This window comes from Thermobia domestica, chromosome 11 (assembly GCF_964235325.1).
Source record: "Thermobia domestica chromosome 11, izTheDome1.hap1.1, whole genome shotgun sequence".
Classification (NCBI taxonomy): domain Eukaryota; kingdom Metazoa; phylum Arthropoda; class Insecta; order Zygentoma; family Lepismatidae; genus Thermobia; species Thermobia domestica.
In genome coordinates this window covers 91,709,226-91,726,812 of record NC_137464.1, presented here as the reverse complement: position 1 = coordinate 91,726,812, position 17,587 = coordinate 91,709,226, and the positions used below count along the sequence as shown (strand labels likewise).

Genomic DNA, 17,587 nt, shown 5'->3' with positions numbered 1-17,587 from the left:
GTGTATATATGTTTATATATGTTAATTACTTAAAATAATGAATGAATAAAGGAAAACCCCTTAGACCAACCACAATTTCTGTAGTCTCAACATTCCTAATACAACACTTCCCCGAAGAAAGGGCGCAACCCTTTAACCGGGTAGACAACAAAAAAAAGGCGTTACCGTTATTTATTAAATAAGTTATACTAATCGAAATACACGGTTAGAAAGTTGTCGCACCATGTTTCGTTAACCGAGCAGTCGGTTATTCCAACATACTAACAAGGTTACCGGTTACAGGCTATGATTGATAGTGGTAACTACGTGATCGGTTAGCGTACCCCTGTGAGTTATTACACTGTAACCTAGCAATGTTAACCTGTAACGCAAGGTTACGATCACCTTCTCTCGTTAACCTTTTTGGCTTGGCTGCTGGGACACACGACTCTGTTGTCTATATATTGACAAACTAACTTGGTTACTGTCCACCTTTTTCTTGTTTACTAGTAACCTTTCTTTTTTTTGCGTGTATTTAGGACCATATCTATGCCTTATTTTTTATGGATTGCGTAATTACGTGACCTAAAAAAAGTTCAACAGATTCTTCTATGCAAATAAATTCTTCAGGAATAAAGCAATGCCTGAAAGTTTCCACTAATTTGTCTATTAGAATTTGAATTCTATGCAATCTAGTTCAAGGCCAATAGTTCCGTTATTTGTGCAGTGAAGCATACTAAGCATCAATTCAAATCTATTTCTTGACATAATATTTGGGATATTGTTTGCAAACATAATGATTTGCTCCAGTAGGAGGAAATACTTGACATCTGAACAACTCTTATTTACATGTGACGTTCCAGGAACGGTCTCATTTCCAAACTAACTGTGTCCAACCATTTTTCAATGATACTTGAGTCAGCATTTAGGCGGGTTGAATTTGTTACTGATAAACTTTCTTTTATTACTCTTAAGGGTCGATGGTGTGGTATTATTGTTTTAAATGTACATGAACCAACAGAAGATAAGAATTACGATATAAAAAAAATAATTTTTACGAAGAAGTGGAATGGATATTTTACCAACTACTGCGATACCATATGAAAACTGTATTAGGGAATTTCAATGGGAAGGTAGGACGAAAGGATATGGGATTTCAATGCGAAGGTAGGACGAAAGGATATTTTCAAAACCGATTATAGGGAACGAGAGTCAACATAAGGGAAGAACTGACAAACTAATAGACTCGTGAACTTTGCAACATTCAAAAACCTTATCGTGCAGAGTACAAAATTCCCACATCGCGATGTTCATAAATACACTTGGACCTCACCAGACGGAAAAGCACATAATCAAATTGATCACGTTTTTGTAGATAGTAGAAGACAATCTAGCATAATTGATGTTCGGTCGTTTAAAGGGGCTGATTGTGACATTGATCACTACCTGGTAGCAGCGATAGTAAGAGAGAGATTATCGTTGAATAAAGACAATATTCAATGTCTAAAAACGGAGAGATTTAATCTAAAGAAATTAGAAGAGAGCCAGGTGAGAGAGGAATACCAGGTTGAAGTTTCGAATATATTCTCGGTTTGAGAAGATTCGGAGTGCACTAGTGTTGAGGATACTTGGATTGAAATCAAAGATAGCATTAAAATTTCAGCAAAAGAAAAATTGGGGCACGCGAAACTATCTAGGAACAAACCATGGGTAGTCCAGGAATGCATTAAACTAGCAGAGAAGAGAAAACAGGCAAAATTACGTTGACTATAAAATCCAAATGAAATAACTACACAAAATTTCGTAGACGTCAGGCAGGAAATTTCCAAAACTTTTAGAACAAAAAAACGCAATTTTTTGAAAGCTAAAATTAAGGAACTTGAAGATAATAATAAAAATAAAAATATTCGGGACATATATAAGGGGATCAACGAATTTAAGAAAGAATATCAATCTCCTGCATGTGTATTAAAGAAAGCTGACGGAGTAGTTCTCACTGATACAGATAACATCTTAAGCAGATGGAAATAATTTTTTGACGAATTGCTTAACGAACTAATGTGCGTGGAAAAAGGGAAATACACACCACAGAAACGTATATTCTAGAACCCAACCAAATAGAAGTAGAAATCGCTATAAAAAAAATTAAAGAAACATAAATTTCCGGGTTTAGACGAAATTCACAAACATTGTTCCAATTCACAAGAAAAGGGACAGCACTAATTGTAATAATTATCGAACCATTTCTCTTCTTTCAACATCCTATAAAAACCTTTCAAACATTCTATTAGCAAGATTGACCCCATACGCAGTCGAAAGTATTGGAGATTATCAGTGCGGATTTAGACTAAATCGATCAACTATCGACCAAATATTTATCATTCGATAAATACTCGAAAATAAGTGGGAATACAATAGCCCGGTATCAACTTTTTATTGATTTTAGAAAGGCCTAAGACTCGGTTAGAAGAATAATATTGTACACAATTCTTACAGAATTTGGAATCCCAGAAAAGCTAATTAGATTAATTAAAATATGTTTAAGTGAGTCCCAAAATAAAGTTCGGGTAGGAAAAATTTTGTCCACGAGCTTTCACGTCAAGAATGGCCTGAAACAGAGAGATCCGTTGTCGCCATTATTATTCAACTTTGTCTTGGAGTACGCTATAAGGAAAATCAAAGATAGCAACCAGGGCCTAGAATTGAATGGTATTCACCAGATTATTGCGTACGCTGATGATGTAAATTTAATATGAGATGTTAGAAGAACAATAGAAAGAAATGCAGAGAGCTTATTAAACTCTTGCAGGGATATGGGTTTAGAAGTAAATGCAGAGAATAGTAAATATATGGAAATTCGTCGGGATCGTAATACGCCAAATTATGTTTCCATTAAAACATCAAATAATACTTTTGATAAAGTGGATACTTTCAAATATCAATATTAACAGACGAAATTCACATTCACGAAGAAATTAAATGTTGACTAAATGCAGGAAATTCGTTTTATTATTTAGTTCAAACTCTCTTGTCGTCGCGAATTCTTTCGAGGAATTTGAAGCTTAAAATATATAAAACGATAATCATGCCTGTTGTTTTGGATGGTTGCGAAACGTGATCGCTTACTCTTAGGGAAGAACGTAGAATGAAAGTATTTGAGAACAAGATCCTGAGACGAATATTCGGACCCAAGAGGAACGGGAATAGGAATGACGGAAACTTCATAACGAGGAACTACATAATCTATGTGGTTTACCAAACATTGTTAGGGCCGTCAAGTCAAAGAAGCTCAGGTTGGTAGGTCATGTAGCCAGGATGGAAGAAGGTAGGAACTCTCTCAAAGTCTTGATTGGAATACAAACTGGAAAACGACCATTAGGAAGATCTAGGACAGATGAGAGGACAATATTAAGATTTATCTCGTAGAAGTAGGAATACAAAGTAGAAACAGGATCCAATCGGCTAAGGTTAGAATTCAGTAAAGAGCTTTATGAACGCGGCATTGAACCTCCGGTTTCCATAGGCTATGCAGTTAGTTAATTGGTACCATCAATGAGCGTCCCACAGAAATCAAGATTTAGTCCAAGAGACTCGTCGTTTGGATTATAGATCAATATCGTAAGCCTATCTTACATAAATCATGACAGGTTAACATAGTCTTTCTTACCACAATTATATTTTTCTTATTTACTTTTACAGATAGAATCATTTACAGGAATTACAGTTCGGACACTGGTCGCTATGTTGTTTTCGTCAAGCAAATCAACACTTGCACTGTCCGTGAAAGGATAATGTGAAGGATCTTCATCTGAATCATCTAATAATTGTAGAACATCATCAGTTTTGTAACTGTCATTCATATAACTCATATAACTCGTCTATTTCCAACATTGCTCTTGTTCTATTTGTATTTCTTTCACCCATTTTGCACGAACAAAACACCAATCTACTCGATACATAAGCAAAATAAACTCCCAAATAAAACAAAGCGGGAAATTTGGAAGAAAAGACAACTGGTGCCAAATACTTTCTCCAAAAGCTATGTACGAAAATAAAGAGAAACCTGGACAGAGATTACCAAATAATAGTACTACAAACACGATTTTTATGTAAAATCCGGAAATAAAAGCACAAATCTTTATGATACAATACTTTCATTAAAACACAGATTTATGAATGCTGAAAGTATCGTTTTAAAGAGTAAAATATCTCTTTCAGAAGAAGGTATAAAACACTACAGGCACAGAATTGAGTACCACGGGAGATCGTCAAGAAAGAGAATCAATGACATGTTGTGTTCCACAGCCACTATTCATGGCTACAATGGCATGCTAAGTGAGTTACACATGGCAGCCAATCTGTTTAGAATCGTATGTATGTGCCAATTATTCAAGAACGTGCTTGCAGAACGCGGAGCAAAGTGATTTTAGCGTCAAACTTCAGTATATTGTTTCCTTACAGAAATATAACACTGAAAATAGTACGTGTAGAATTAAGAAGAATGGATAAAAGGCAATGGTTTTGATTATCACCTTACACATTTTAAGGAAACTATTATCACTGTTTTTGTTTGAACATATTTTATGGAATAATTGTTCGTTTCGTATATACATTTTTCTCTAGTCTGAATACGAGTATTTGTCCCCGATTTATTATTTGATTTGTAATTGTTTTTAATTTTTAACAACATTATAGTTGAATGTCTTTTCACTTTAATTTATTTGGTTTTATGGTTTTGAGTAGTTATTGTTCTTTTTTAAAAAAAATAAGAATAAGAGTATTATGTTACACTGAGGTTGTGCAATATTACTAATTTAATCGACCAGATGCTTGAATCCCTAAATGGGTTTTCGATAAGGTAAAGACCATTATTAACCAGTTAAAGTGGAAATGTAATCATTTGTTCAGTTTTTATTTTTCTCCGCGCTTTAGACTAGTTTCAAAAATGTTTGTCGTCGGTGTTGGTTTCTAACATTTGGCTGTGAAATGAGAATTTGAAGTATTGTTGCTCAGAGTGTATTTGATACTGTAGGAGGTAAGAAGATAATACAGTAGAATACCGAAAACTCGGCCTAATGTGGATAGAAGGGTAGCCAAGTTTGTGAAAATGCCGGGCTATCAAGAATGGGGTTTAAAAAGAATAAGTACGAGTGTTTACTCAGAAAGTACAATACTGTACTTGTATGCAATGATTACTTAAGAATACAGAGTTTGTTTCCGATCTATGGTGACAATTTCAACCTGCGCTTACATTAAGAGAAACCATATCGCCACCGTCCAGAGTGCTCTATTTGGTGGCCTTGGATCTGGGCAATTGTCCGACAGCGAAGTTTTCACTGTAGGAGACTGGCACGCAGTGTAGTCATGTCAAGTCACAACCACTCCTCCTGATAGGTTTTTCATTGCCCTTCAGCCGTGCAGGAGACAAGGCTTGTTTCAAGAGACCGAAAGCGCAAAAGTCCATCGGTGATGTATCAGGGAACATCACTGGAATGTCTGTGAATGGAATTGCACGGATTCCAGTTTCTGCAGATTTGTTGGAGAAAGAGGTGGGTTGAGCGAGAAGTGTGACTTGACACCTTGTCCTTATGCACTACACACGATTCTTGTCCTTCCCTTTGAGATGGGGAATGCCATTGCGATCGACGGGTGTCAGGACATTAGCTTGATAATATTCAGAATTCACCTTCGTATTTTTGACTACACGATGCACGGTAAGATTGACCTGGTATGAGTATCCAGAAAGATCATGAAACCTGTTCCAAAACTTTCCTTGCATTTAGTGAACAATTTTTGAAAGTTCCTCGCACTTGTTGATGGATAAAATATTGCACATGGTTTGTGACAGTCATCCAAATAAACATATGTCTCGTCCAGTGTTAAAACAAACTTCCACTTTTCCCCAGCTAGGTACCGCTTATGCAGTTTTCTACAGGTGGTGCCACATTCCTGGATGTGTTTTGGCAAGAGCTTGTGAACACGTCCCTTCCGTCGTTTTACTAACCTCAAATCGCAGTGAATAATGCTGCCCACTGTCTTCAATGTTGTCTGTAGCCGGTTTACAATATTTCTCTATGTGGGTGGACTTTCCATAATGACAAGAGCCCCGACTTCCCGAATTCTAGCTTGTGTGCGGCTAGTGGCAGGCCAGGGTTGGCCTATTTCTGCCCCACAGAAATTATTCCACGTCTCGCCTTACTTGCCACTACCAACATCCGTGATATTCCATTATTCGACAGAGTGAATCCATGCTTCTCGCATAGTCTGATAATGGCACTATAACTGTAGTTCACGTCGGAAAGGGCAGTTATGTAGCCCTCCCAATAAGCACTTAATTTCGGTAGTATTTGTCCTGATATATACTTATCACACATGTCACGCATAGTCAATGATCCGAGGTGCCCACACGACTGGCAGCTTCCTTCTCTTCCCGCTAGTGGTACTGCACAAGGTGTATAATTTCGTCACCATAGATCGGAAACAACCTCTGTATCACAGAGAATAAACTGCCAAATGACTTTTAAACAAAGGCAAAGTATGTATCTTATTAAAGCATAGAGCCCTTACTCTTACATGAAAATGAAAATTATAGAATACACTCTGTAGAGTAATTTATCTGATTAGACAAAACCTCAGAAAAATACCTGAAATTACATTGAACTGTTCTGCTCGTGGATTGTTCGCCCTGCCATTACGTGGCCGAGTTATCCGGACTACCAGGTTATCAAGTGAAAGTTTTAGGGACTCCATTGTATCGAATTTCTGTTGTCAATAATTCCCAACACTTTTCATTCGACAAAGAATAGTAACATTATCAAGTGCACTAAATTAACGAGCTTACCTTCAATTAATTATTTTAATTAATTTTCTGAGTAAAGAAGAATTAAGTAAACTTTATTGAAATATAAGAACAGGAGCTTTATTTAAGCTCAAGGGGCTATATCTTTGTTACATCAGGTGCACAAACCCCGGGAGATGAAGTACAAAACTGCGCAAAATAAGTACAAATATTTGACATAAAAATTGCCTTGGTCGACATTTATACACGCGGGTGGTTAGTACCCTCTATATTAAAAGGACTATCTAAGTTTTTTCGGGTGCACGAAACTCAGGAAGTGGTGCACAAAGTTACCCAAAATGAATGCTAACGATTGGTGCAAATATTATAGTAAACACTGTTATGCAAATCCAGTTTCTGGCATACCGTCTATTTCCAAGTGGTTGTATCTCTGCTATCTAAGGTGCACAAAACTTGGGAGACGGTATACAATATTTTCCAAAGCGAATGCTAACAACTGATGTAAGTGATAATGTGAACAGTGTTATACAAACACCAGTGTTTGACATACGCACTATTTTTAACGAAATTTAACTGCATTTTCTGAGGTGAGTATTAGCATTTGACGTGACAATTGCTTTCGTCTGTATTGAAATCACTTTGGCAACTTGCATACTCATTGTTTCCCAGTAATTATATATATATATATATATATATATATATATATATATATATATATATATATATATATATATATATATATATATCACTTATCTGAGCTACACAAAGCACAGGAAATGGTCTTCAAAGTGAGTACTAATGTTTCACATAAGACTTGCCTTTCTTGGGATTTTACGCTCTTGAAAAATTAGTATACACACTATTTTCTAATGACTATATCTCTTCTCTGTTATCAGAGCTGCACGGAAAGTGAAATGGTGGTCAAAACACCAAAAAAATGAATACTAATATTTGGAACAACAACTACCTTGGTTGGCACTAAACCCAATCGGGAAAATGGTATATACACACTGGTTTCAAGATCCTATATCTCCGTTATCTGATTTGTACGAAAGTTAGGAGATGGTGCACAAAACTGCACAAAATGAGTATTAATGTTTGATAAAGCAATTACCTTGGTCGGTATTGTATACAGTCGGACGGTTGTGATGCCTTCTATGTTCAAAGGGCTTTATCTCCGTTTTTAGGTGCAAAAAACCGGGTGGTGCCCAAAATTGCCCAAAACGAATGCTAACGATGGATGTTATTATTGATATGAACGTTGTTAAACGGATTCCAGTGTCTTTCATACGCACTATTTTCAAGGGGTTATATTTCTGTTATAGGAGATGCACAAAACTCGGAAGATGGTTCAGAAAATTGCACAAACTGAATACAAAGATCGATGTAAGCGTTGCCGTAAACGGTGTTATGCGAAATTCGGTGTCTGGCATACGCTCTATTTCCAAGTGATTACATCTCTGATAACTCAGATGCATAAAACTCAGGAGGTGGTGCACAAAATTGCACAAAATGAATGCAAACGATTGATCTAGCTATTGCTGTAAACGAAGTTGCGCGAACTACAATATCTGGTATATGCATTAGTTCCAAGTGGTTATATTTCTGATATCTCAGATGCATAAAACTCGGGAGGTGGTGCACAAATTTGCACAAAATGAATGTTAACGATTGATATAATATTGTGGGAAAAGGTGTTATACAAACTCCAGTGTTTGGCATACACACTATTTTCAGTGGCCATATCTGTTATGTGAGATGGACAAAACTGGGAAGGTGATGTACAAAACTGCACTAAACTCGCGCAAGAGATTGATATATGGTTTCCTGATTATTCGGTTGGACGTTCCGAGGCCTGGCATACAGTTGGAAAACTTAAATTTGAAACAAATGTCAGTTTCTTAAAATTCAGAAAATTCGAGATGCAATACTCAAACCGGCACAAAATGTGAACGAAATTTTGCTTATGTTTTGTTTATTATGATTAATTCTAAGTTAAGGAGGTAACAAATCGGAAGTAATAAAAGAAGGTATTTTCTATTCAAGCAAGCAGTATATCTTTCAAGTAAGCGAAAATATTTTTTGCGGTGTAGTATTTTATACTGGAAACTTTCTTGCTGTCTTTATATGCATTTCCTCATGCCGAGCGTCTCCTTAAAGTCTTTTACATATCATATTGAAGAGATACGATATAAGACGCTACTGAAGTCACCGGAAGGTGGAGAGGAGAGAGAGCTAGGTAACAGATCTGTGTTAACATCATGCTTATCTGTCAACGAGACATTTTCTGTTCCGGAAGCACTGCAGACGTAGTGGATGGAATTCTATCGTGGGTATGATAGTGGGTATGATAGTTCTTCTTCGTGTTATGTACATTCCGCATCAAAAATTGCTACAGCTAACTCCGTACAGCTAGGCCACCAATGTACATCTTCTTATCCCATAATCCTGTGTGTTAAAAAGAACCTCCCTCTTGCCTCCTTTCCTCTTTCCTATACTAAAATCAGTAAACAACATGAGCGCAATTCTAATCTAAAATATACATGTATTAGTATCAATGAAATGAAAGAATACAACCAAGTCAGAACAAGATTCATAAGTTAATGTAGGGCGAACACACACACACTGAAAAAGTGAAACCAATGGAGGTCTGTTACACAGAGGTACGGAATTTGGACAGAAAAAGAAAAGGTAGCACAGATAAAAATTCGGGATTTAAACGTAGGAAGAAAAGAGCTTAGCATTATAAAATTCCGTTTCCAGAAATCCAACATTAATATAGAAGTAACGTTTGTATTTTACATTTTTTCAGGGCTATTCAAATACATAGAAGATGCTTGAAAAGTCACGTGTCAAATTAAATGCTCAATTTCCAGTGAAAATATAGAGCTCGGAGACACATCTAGGGTAATATCAAAAGTTTAACACACATGCTTTGTTTTCTCGTGATTCGGTTGCAAATCCGATAATGTTCATTGAATGTACTAATCAGAAACACATTGTAATAAACACAATAGGTAGGGTAGGTCATACCTTCCTTTCCAGACTACTAATGAAAACTGAACAAGAAAAAATGATAGATAAAAAAGAAATAAAAATGAATGAGTGCTATTTTACTGATAAATTTATTTCAGGAACAGCCTTTGTTAAAAGTCCAAACTGTGTCATTATGAAAAGTTTCAAATGTTCAAAAGAACAATTGGATGTTCCTTATAGATGTAACAGACCTTACATGCTTCACATTTCAAACGCGAATAAAACCCATTGAACTACAGGATAGAAATTAATTTTGTGTCAAACGAATATAAATAAAATCTTATGAAATAACCAAAACAGGGACAATTTCTTGTCATCTCTGAAGATTTATCTGATCCGAACATCCACTCTCTATATCATATATTGCGGATATAACGTTGTAATTCACACGTTAGATAGACTGAACACGCTAGTACTTAAATGGGTCATTCCATCAATCGGGCGATGTACATTAGCTTATGGACTATTGCTGGGTGGAAGATTCGAACCCGTAGTGATCCGGTGATTCGATTGAGACTCGGTAACGCGGAGGGCAAAAAGATAGTTTACTTATTTCCTTGCGTTTAAACAGTATCCCTTTCAGAGGTGACCAGAACTGAAGATGCTATTTCCAGAGCGAGCAAAACACAACACCGATATTCCCAGTTAATTATACTTTCCAGACAGGGTCGATCGGGTTAGTCACAAGGCACTCAAAACTGGCTGGGCTTTAACTCTGAAACACGCACACGCACATAAAGTGTGTTTGTGTGTGCGTGAGAGAGAGAGGGAGGGGGTAGAGAGAAGATAAAATAAGCAAAGACATGATAAGAAAACATCAAGAAAGAAAGAGAGAGAGAGAGGTTAGGAGCTATTAGTCTACTAACACCCTGTAGTGCATACTGGCTGTACTTGCTGCGGCCACTCGGCCTCTGGAACTGGACCGGTACCACTAACATAAGCCCCCGCCTCATTGTTCATCCTTCTGGACTAGGTCCTAGTGCAGATAGTGCACCGTCAAGATCGTTCCTTAACCTTGACCCCCTAAGCGTCTAACTCCTATTCACTAAGAAAGTGGATAAGCCCACTGCTACCCTGGCTACCAGGTAAATATTGCTGCAAATATTTGGTCTGAGCAACAAAAGGGCAGGAGTCAAAAGGGCTCGGGAGAAGCATCTCAGCAACAAAAGGGCCCGAGTCAGAAGGGCCCGAATCAAAACGACCCTCATCAAAACATCTGGGTCAAAAGGGTCTCACGACAAAAGAGCCCGAGTCAAAAGGGACCTGCCTCAAACAAGTTCGGGTCAAAAGGGGTCCCGCTACTAAAGGACCCGAGTCAAAACGGTCCCGCGTCAAAAGGACCCGGGTCAAAGGATCTCGGCAGCGAAAGGGCCTGAGTCAAAAGGGCCCGAATCAGAACGCCCTTCATAAAAAGGGGTCGAGTTAAAAAAATTCCACGACAAAAGGACCTGAGTCAAAAGGCCCTGCTTCAACAGGCCCGTGTGAAAAAGGGGCCCGCTACAAAGGGCAGGAGTCAAACGGACATGCGTTAAATGTCCTCGCAACAAATGGCCTTAGTCAAAAGGCCCAAATCAAAACGCCCCTCATCAAAAGAGCCCGGGTAAAAGAGTCCCACAACAAAAGGTCTCGAATCGCAAGGGCTCAGCGTAAAACTTGCCCAGGTGAAATGGGACTCCACTACAAAAACCAAAGTCAAACGGCCCTGTGTCAGAAGGGCTTGGGCCAAAAGTCTACGCAACAAAAGGTCCCGTGTCAAAAGGGCCCGAATCAAAACGCCCCTCATCAAAAGGGCCTTGGTCAAACGGACCCGGGTCAAAAGTGGTCCCGCTACAAAATGTTTGAGTCAAAACAACCTCCCGTCGAAAGGGCCTAGGTAAAAGGTTTCCACGAAAAAAGGGCTCGAGTCATAAGGACGCTGCGTCTAAAGAACCTGGGTCAAAAGGGTTCTGCGACAAAATGGCCCGAGTAAACAGGGAACTACGTCAAACGGGCCCTGGTCAAAGAGGCACCGCTACAAAAGGGCACGGGTTAAAACGGCCAGGCGTCAGCCGGGCCTGAGTCAAATGTTCCTCGCGTCAAAGTGGCACAAGTCAGAAAGGCCCCGCGTCAAAAGGGCCCGGTAAATAATGTTTCACGAATAAAAAAGCTTTAGATCAAAGCAAGATTGGAGATCAAGCATGCACAAGGGGTTTGTGTCCTCTTAGTAAATTGAAGTCTTTGTGCAAAAGAAGGAAATATATCTGTGGTTATTAGTGACAAAAAGGAAATTTGAATGGTGATATTAGTTTTGTTTGCTTGTTGATTGGTTTGCAACAATCGCTTTCGCTTAAGTCGTTCTTCATGAAAGTTTGCTTACACTCCCGTCATAGGCGGACTGGGTGTATTAGGGCCTAGGCCGCGGTTACCATGGAGGGCTCTCAGACTACAATATCAATTTCTAAAATATCGTACAATCAGTGGCGCAACCAGCTTTGAGCTCGGAAGCTCATGCCTCCCCGAAACAAACCTGGTTTATCTTATACAGCCGCGCTGCAGACAAATTTCGGTGAAATTACAAAATAGATCAATCCATAAATGAATATTGAATTAAGTCAAAGCACTGTCGAAAGAGAAATATACAGAGAAAACGGGGTGTCTAAAAAGTCCCCTTGACTTAGAATAACTCTGTTATTTTCAGAGTTACAACAAAATGTAAGAGGAGATACCGACTTCAAATAAAGTTTTTAATAGACAGTAACTTCTGTGGCGGGCCGCGGTATGCGTTTGCGTAGACCGGCACCCACACAAGAGAGTTTTGTAATTTACCAAAATACTTCTAATTAGTCAAAGTTTCTACAAAACACCAACTATAACTCGAGCGGCAAAGTTATACTGGAAACAGGAACTCAGTTAACAAAACAGTCTGAAGAATCTTAGTATTACACAGTAGCGTTGGCCTGGGCCAAGACTTAACTTCTAGTGGAAACAATGGAATCGTTATCCTGATTAAGGTTTGATAACCAAACAATCCTTTGGGATATCTCTTGAAACAAACCTCGACAAATATGTTCCTTGCAGTAAGCCTGCAGTTTATTGGCTCTAAGCAAATTACAAGAACCAGAGCCGGGGCGATAGTGTAAGAACTGTGTATATTTATAAAAGAGTTTAACTTACGTGGCGGTGTTCCAAAGATAGTTCTCAAAAATAAACTCACTAAATAACTTTACTGATTAAAAGAGCTTAACTGTTGCACTGTTCACAAATCAAACAAAACTGCACTAGACTGGGAGGGCACGAATCAGTCCTAGTGGGTAGGTAGGTAAGGGGTATACTATTTGATCTACCGGTCTGCAGAACAGACATCAAATAAGGTAGGCTACCAGAGGTTAGGAACAGGTTACCGTTTGATCTACCGGTCTACGAACAGACATCAAACAGGGTAGGTGTAAAGGTTACCGTTTGATCTACCGGTCTGCTAAGCAGACATCAAAGTTGGTTACCAGAAGGAATTAAGGTTACCGTTTGATCTACCGGTCTGCGAACAGACATCAAACAAGGAAGGTGTAAGGGTTTACCGTTTGATCTACCGGTCTGCGAACAGACATCAAACAGGGTGTAACTATTTGATTACCCGTGTGTTTAGCCAGCTAAGCAATAAACTTAGTCTGTCAAAACACACATCAAATAGGGGTGCGACAGAACTTTAGCCGTCAACTTCCTAAGCTTGCCAGCAGTTTCTGGAGCGAGTCCGGGCTGTAGCGAAACTTGCGGAAGTAGATTGCCAAGTTCGGAAGGAGGTAACTTTAGCCGTCAGTTTCCTAAGCAGACCAGCAATTATGGGAGAACCCTGGCTGAACAGTCTTGCTTTCAGAAACAGATTGCCAAGTTACCGTGAGGATTAGGTAGGGTAGTACTTTGACCGTCAGTTTCCTAAGCCGACCAGCAATTATGGGAGAACCCTGGCTGAGCCAACGAGCTTTCAGAAACAGATTGCCAAGTACTGGGTAAACCAAGAGAGTGAGGTAGGTAACCAAGAGAGTGAGTAGGCAGGCCTCCGTGGAGGCAGAGAGGTTGGAAGGCAGAGGGTTGGACAACTAGAGACTTCTTCGTGATAAGTTCCTGAACTGAGACGTACCTAACGAATTGCGTATTCCTCGTAGGCCGCACGTCTCTGAAGGGTTCAGGAAAGGGGCGTTGTCCGATGAGAGAGCCCAAAACACGCGTTTTTAAGGGCCTCGATCGGGGGTGCAACCGGCACCAATTTACGGTCTGTGTGCAAAATAGTAACGTGTGCAAACGTTGCACCAAGACCGTGAGGTCAGAGGTTGAGCATGCGTGGAGATCTAAAAAGTACCTAGGGCGGAGCCCGAGGGGGACCAGTATCCTGAAAAGAAAGATTATTGGCTTTGCACACGGTTTCGGGTGCATAGGAGCTCGGAAGAGTTCCACTCTGAGGGGCGGAGATACTAGCTATTGGAACAAGCCATGCCATTAACATCTAGATTGGCTAGAACAAGGTGCCTTGAGCGGAGCCAGGCAAAAGATAAGATTTTGTGTGTGCGCATGCGTGTGCGTGTGATGTGTAGTCCTTGGGTTTAGGTGTGTGAGACCCTTTCTCTGGAAGAATGATTTTACATCTAGATTTTACAGAGAATTGTACAAACAGTATCTTAAACTATAAAACATATACTAAACATAAAAGATTTCAAGTAATAAACTTGAAAGGTTTTATACATAATGAACTCAAGACCCTTCGACAGTTTTTCTACTTGTTTTCTACCAAAGACATACATATATATTTAATGTTTCGAAGAACGAAAAAGAATCTTCTTTTTAGAAGCAGAAAATGACATTTAAAAGATACACAAAACTATATGGGTTTTCTTAACAGTATTCTACCACTAATAATAATAATAATCTAACTTGTTAAAAGACTACATAAATATAGAAAAAGAACCAGGCTTCTGTATAGAACCAAAAGGGGAGAATGTTTATCTTAACTGCTCTTGACCTACAGGTCAGAAAGGGGGTACTCGCGTGCGAGACTTGAAGGCAGACAGGATGTCTGGCTTCCAGCTAGGAAAGATAACAGCAAAACTTCCCAACAGAATTCGGAGTTTAAAAGAAGTGAATGAGACGCGAATTCTGTTGCAATAAAATACAAAGAAAAGAAAAAAAGAAAAAAATGGGGGGCAAATATTGAATGATATTTGCGGACGCTACACTTCATTCATTTATGTTCTGGGTCCAGGTAAATGGTAACGTTGCATTTTCATGTAACATTATGCGCATATAGAGCGTACAGCCCAAACGGCTTGTCCGATTTGAAAAATTCTTGCACTTTAGATTGAAAACATTATATTTGTAGACGGTTTCCCCTGTTACATTTTGTTGTAACTCTGATAATAAGAGAGTTACCGTATGTCATGGGACTTTTGAGACACTCTGTATAGTAGCTGAAACACTAAACAAATAATAGCCAATAGCTTTTTACTATGGAAAGAACAGAACAGCTTACTGAAAATCGTAACAAACAACTAATAAACTTTTGACTCTGGAATGAGCACGACGTTTTAATGAAAATGAAAAACACTGTTGAACAACTAAAAAACTAATAATTTTAAAACGTTAAGATTCTTTTCAGTTCAGATTATGAATGGCAGTGTTCCTGAATAACTTCGTTCACAGTCACTAAATTTAACATATCTCTTTCCATTTTCATTAGTAAAAATGTGTCCAAAATGTCTTCACACAAATTAGCTCTGAGATTTGTTTACTCTCTAACTTTAACTTTGAGAAGCACCTTTCACATGTCACTTGTATGCATGGTAGAGACAACGCATGTTTGTATGCAATGTATAAATTATTAAAACAACTAGACTGACAGAAATTGGTACAAAATTTTCCCTGCACATGACAAAAAGTTTTTACACAAGGTGTTTGCAGCATCATTATCACTCTTGCCGTGAATCCCGTCCAAAATGTTCAATCTCCCATAGCATGCTCGGATGCATAATCATCATCATCTCTTCAGGATAATCAAAAACCAGAACGTTTTGTGACAGAATATACGAATAACTTTGTATATTTCCTCCTATTTTATATTTAGTTTTTTCGCAAGAACTCTGAAAGCTCCTGCAGACACATCATTCTTCCCGATTTCCGAAAAGTGCTTGGGATCCAGCATTTGGAGTTCATTTGGCTGCTGAAATCTATCACAGACAAATGTAACAGCTGTATTCAGAATTTTCATTGAAGTTTTTTATTCTTAATAAATCATTTTCACTTATATTTAAGTTCTTTCCCAGTTCAACTGCCGCAAGCTCTCCTGACATTTTCTTCTTCTTTAAGATTCTTCTGGGCGGAAAGTCTTTTTCCATTGCTATCTCTACACCAGATTGCACAAGCTGTTGTTTTTTCACACAAAATATTTTCGTAAAGCTTAAACAGACATCTTTTGCCTCTATTTTCTTCTGAAGCTACTGTAGCAAGTTGTCTAGAAGTCTCCAGGTTGTACGATAGTCCAATCCGTGAGACTGCAGGTATTTTGAAACATGCTTTGTTTTTGTAAACAAGTCCTGAAACACAGAGCACATCATTACAGTGTTAAATTCTGTCAATTTATTCAGCAAAGTTTAGCTTGAAATGTTGGTTTCGCATTAAAACTCCTGTCCTGTACATCATCATTGAGGAACAATAAAAATGAAAGAAATCTTGACGATGATAGACAGTCTTCTCGTCTTGGCTTCATGTTTCGTAGCGAAACTCGTTAGTGTCGACTACCGCATTCAGTGCCTTGTTTTTGCTCCACAATCGTGTTGCACCAACTTGTTGAACTTTTCGTAGTTTGTCATGTTCCTCGTGGCTTCCATCAATCATTTTCTTCCAAACATTCTTTCTTTTGCAGTATTCAGACAGAACACGGTACTGGTTTCAACCACACCAAATAAGTTTGCAGCTTCAGGGATCTACTCAGTCAAATTTGTCATAGCCAAATTAAGAGCATGAGGCATGCATTGGGTGTAAATGATTTCAGGATTATCCTTCTCCAGTAATGCTTTAACTCCTTTATAGCATCCACTCAAGTTAGCAGCTCCATCAAAAGAGCAACTTACAATATCAGAGATCAAAACATTGTTGGCACAAAGTACTCTTTTGTTTTCATTTTAAGTTACTTGTCTTATAGTGTCACTCTTTACAACAACTGCTAACAGCCGCCCAAATACTTGACCACTTATAACGCAGAGAATTACTATAGTAAGCTGATTCAACACTGAAACATCTTAAATAGAATCAACCATTATGCTGAAAATGCCCGTTTTCTTACCGTCTTCCACTGTTTTCTCCTGCAATTTTGTAAACGTTTTTGATAGATAATAATTTTTTAAAAATACGCCGTTTTTCCATTTTTGAGTTATCAAATATAGACCTACAAGATGTATTAACATCCATGAAGAACCAATCAGCCTATGGTTAAATATGGACCCAGCTACAAACCAGACCCCAGTCTTCAACGATGAAAGGGCCCATCTGCCCAACGTAATGAAAAAAGTTCCAGGTCCAAACAGCTCAACATGATGAAGAAAGTGCCTAGGAGCCCAACTGCTCAATGAAATGAGAGAAGGTCCCCAACTGCCCAATATAATGAATAAAGGACTCAGGGCCACAACTACTTAATGTAATGTAAGAAGGTCCCAACTGTCCAATATATTGAAAGAAGGGTCCAAGGCCCCAGGTACAAACTAAGTCACAGTTTCTGATAATAAAAGACCATAGTGAAAGATGGACCTAGCC

General features: G+C 38.5%; 1 protein-coding gene across 1 annotated transcript in view; it reads left to right on the top strand.

The window, feature by feature from the left end:
* Window positions 1–4,932: 4,932 nt before the first annotated feature.
* Window positions 4,933–17,587, top strand: part of LOC145663625 (serine protease inhibitor Kazal-type 1-like) — a 61,324-nt gene continuing 48,669 nt past the window's right edge. The window contains exon 1 of the mRNA XM_081729726.1: window positions 4,933–5,014. The gene's annotated coding sequence lies outside the window, so the exon portion shown is untranslated. The remainder of the gene's footprint in view (window positions 5,015–17,587) is intronic.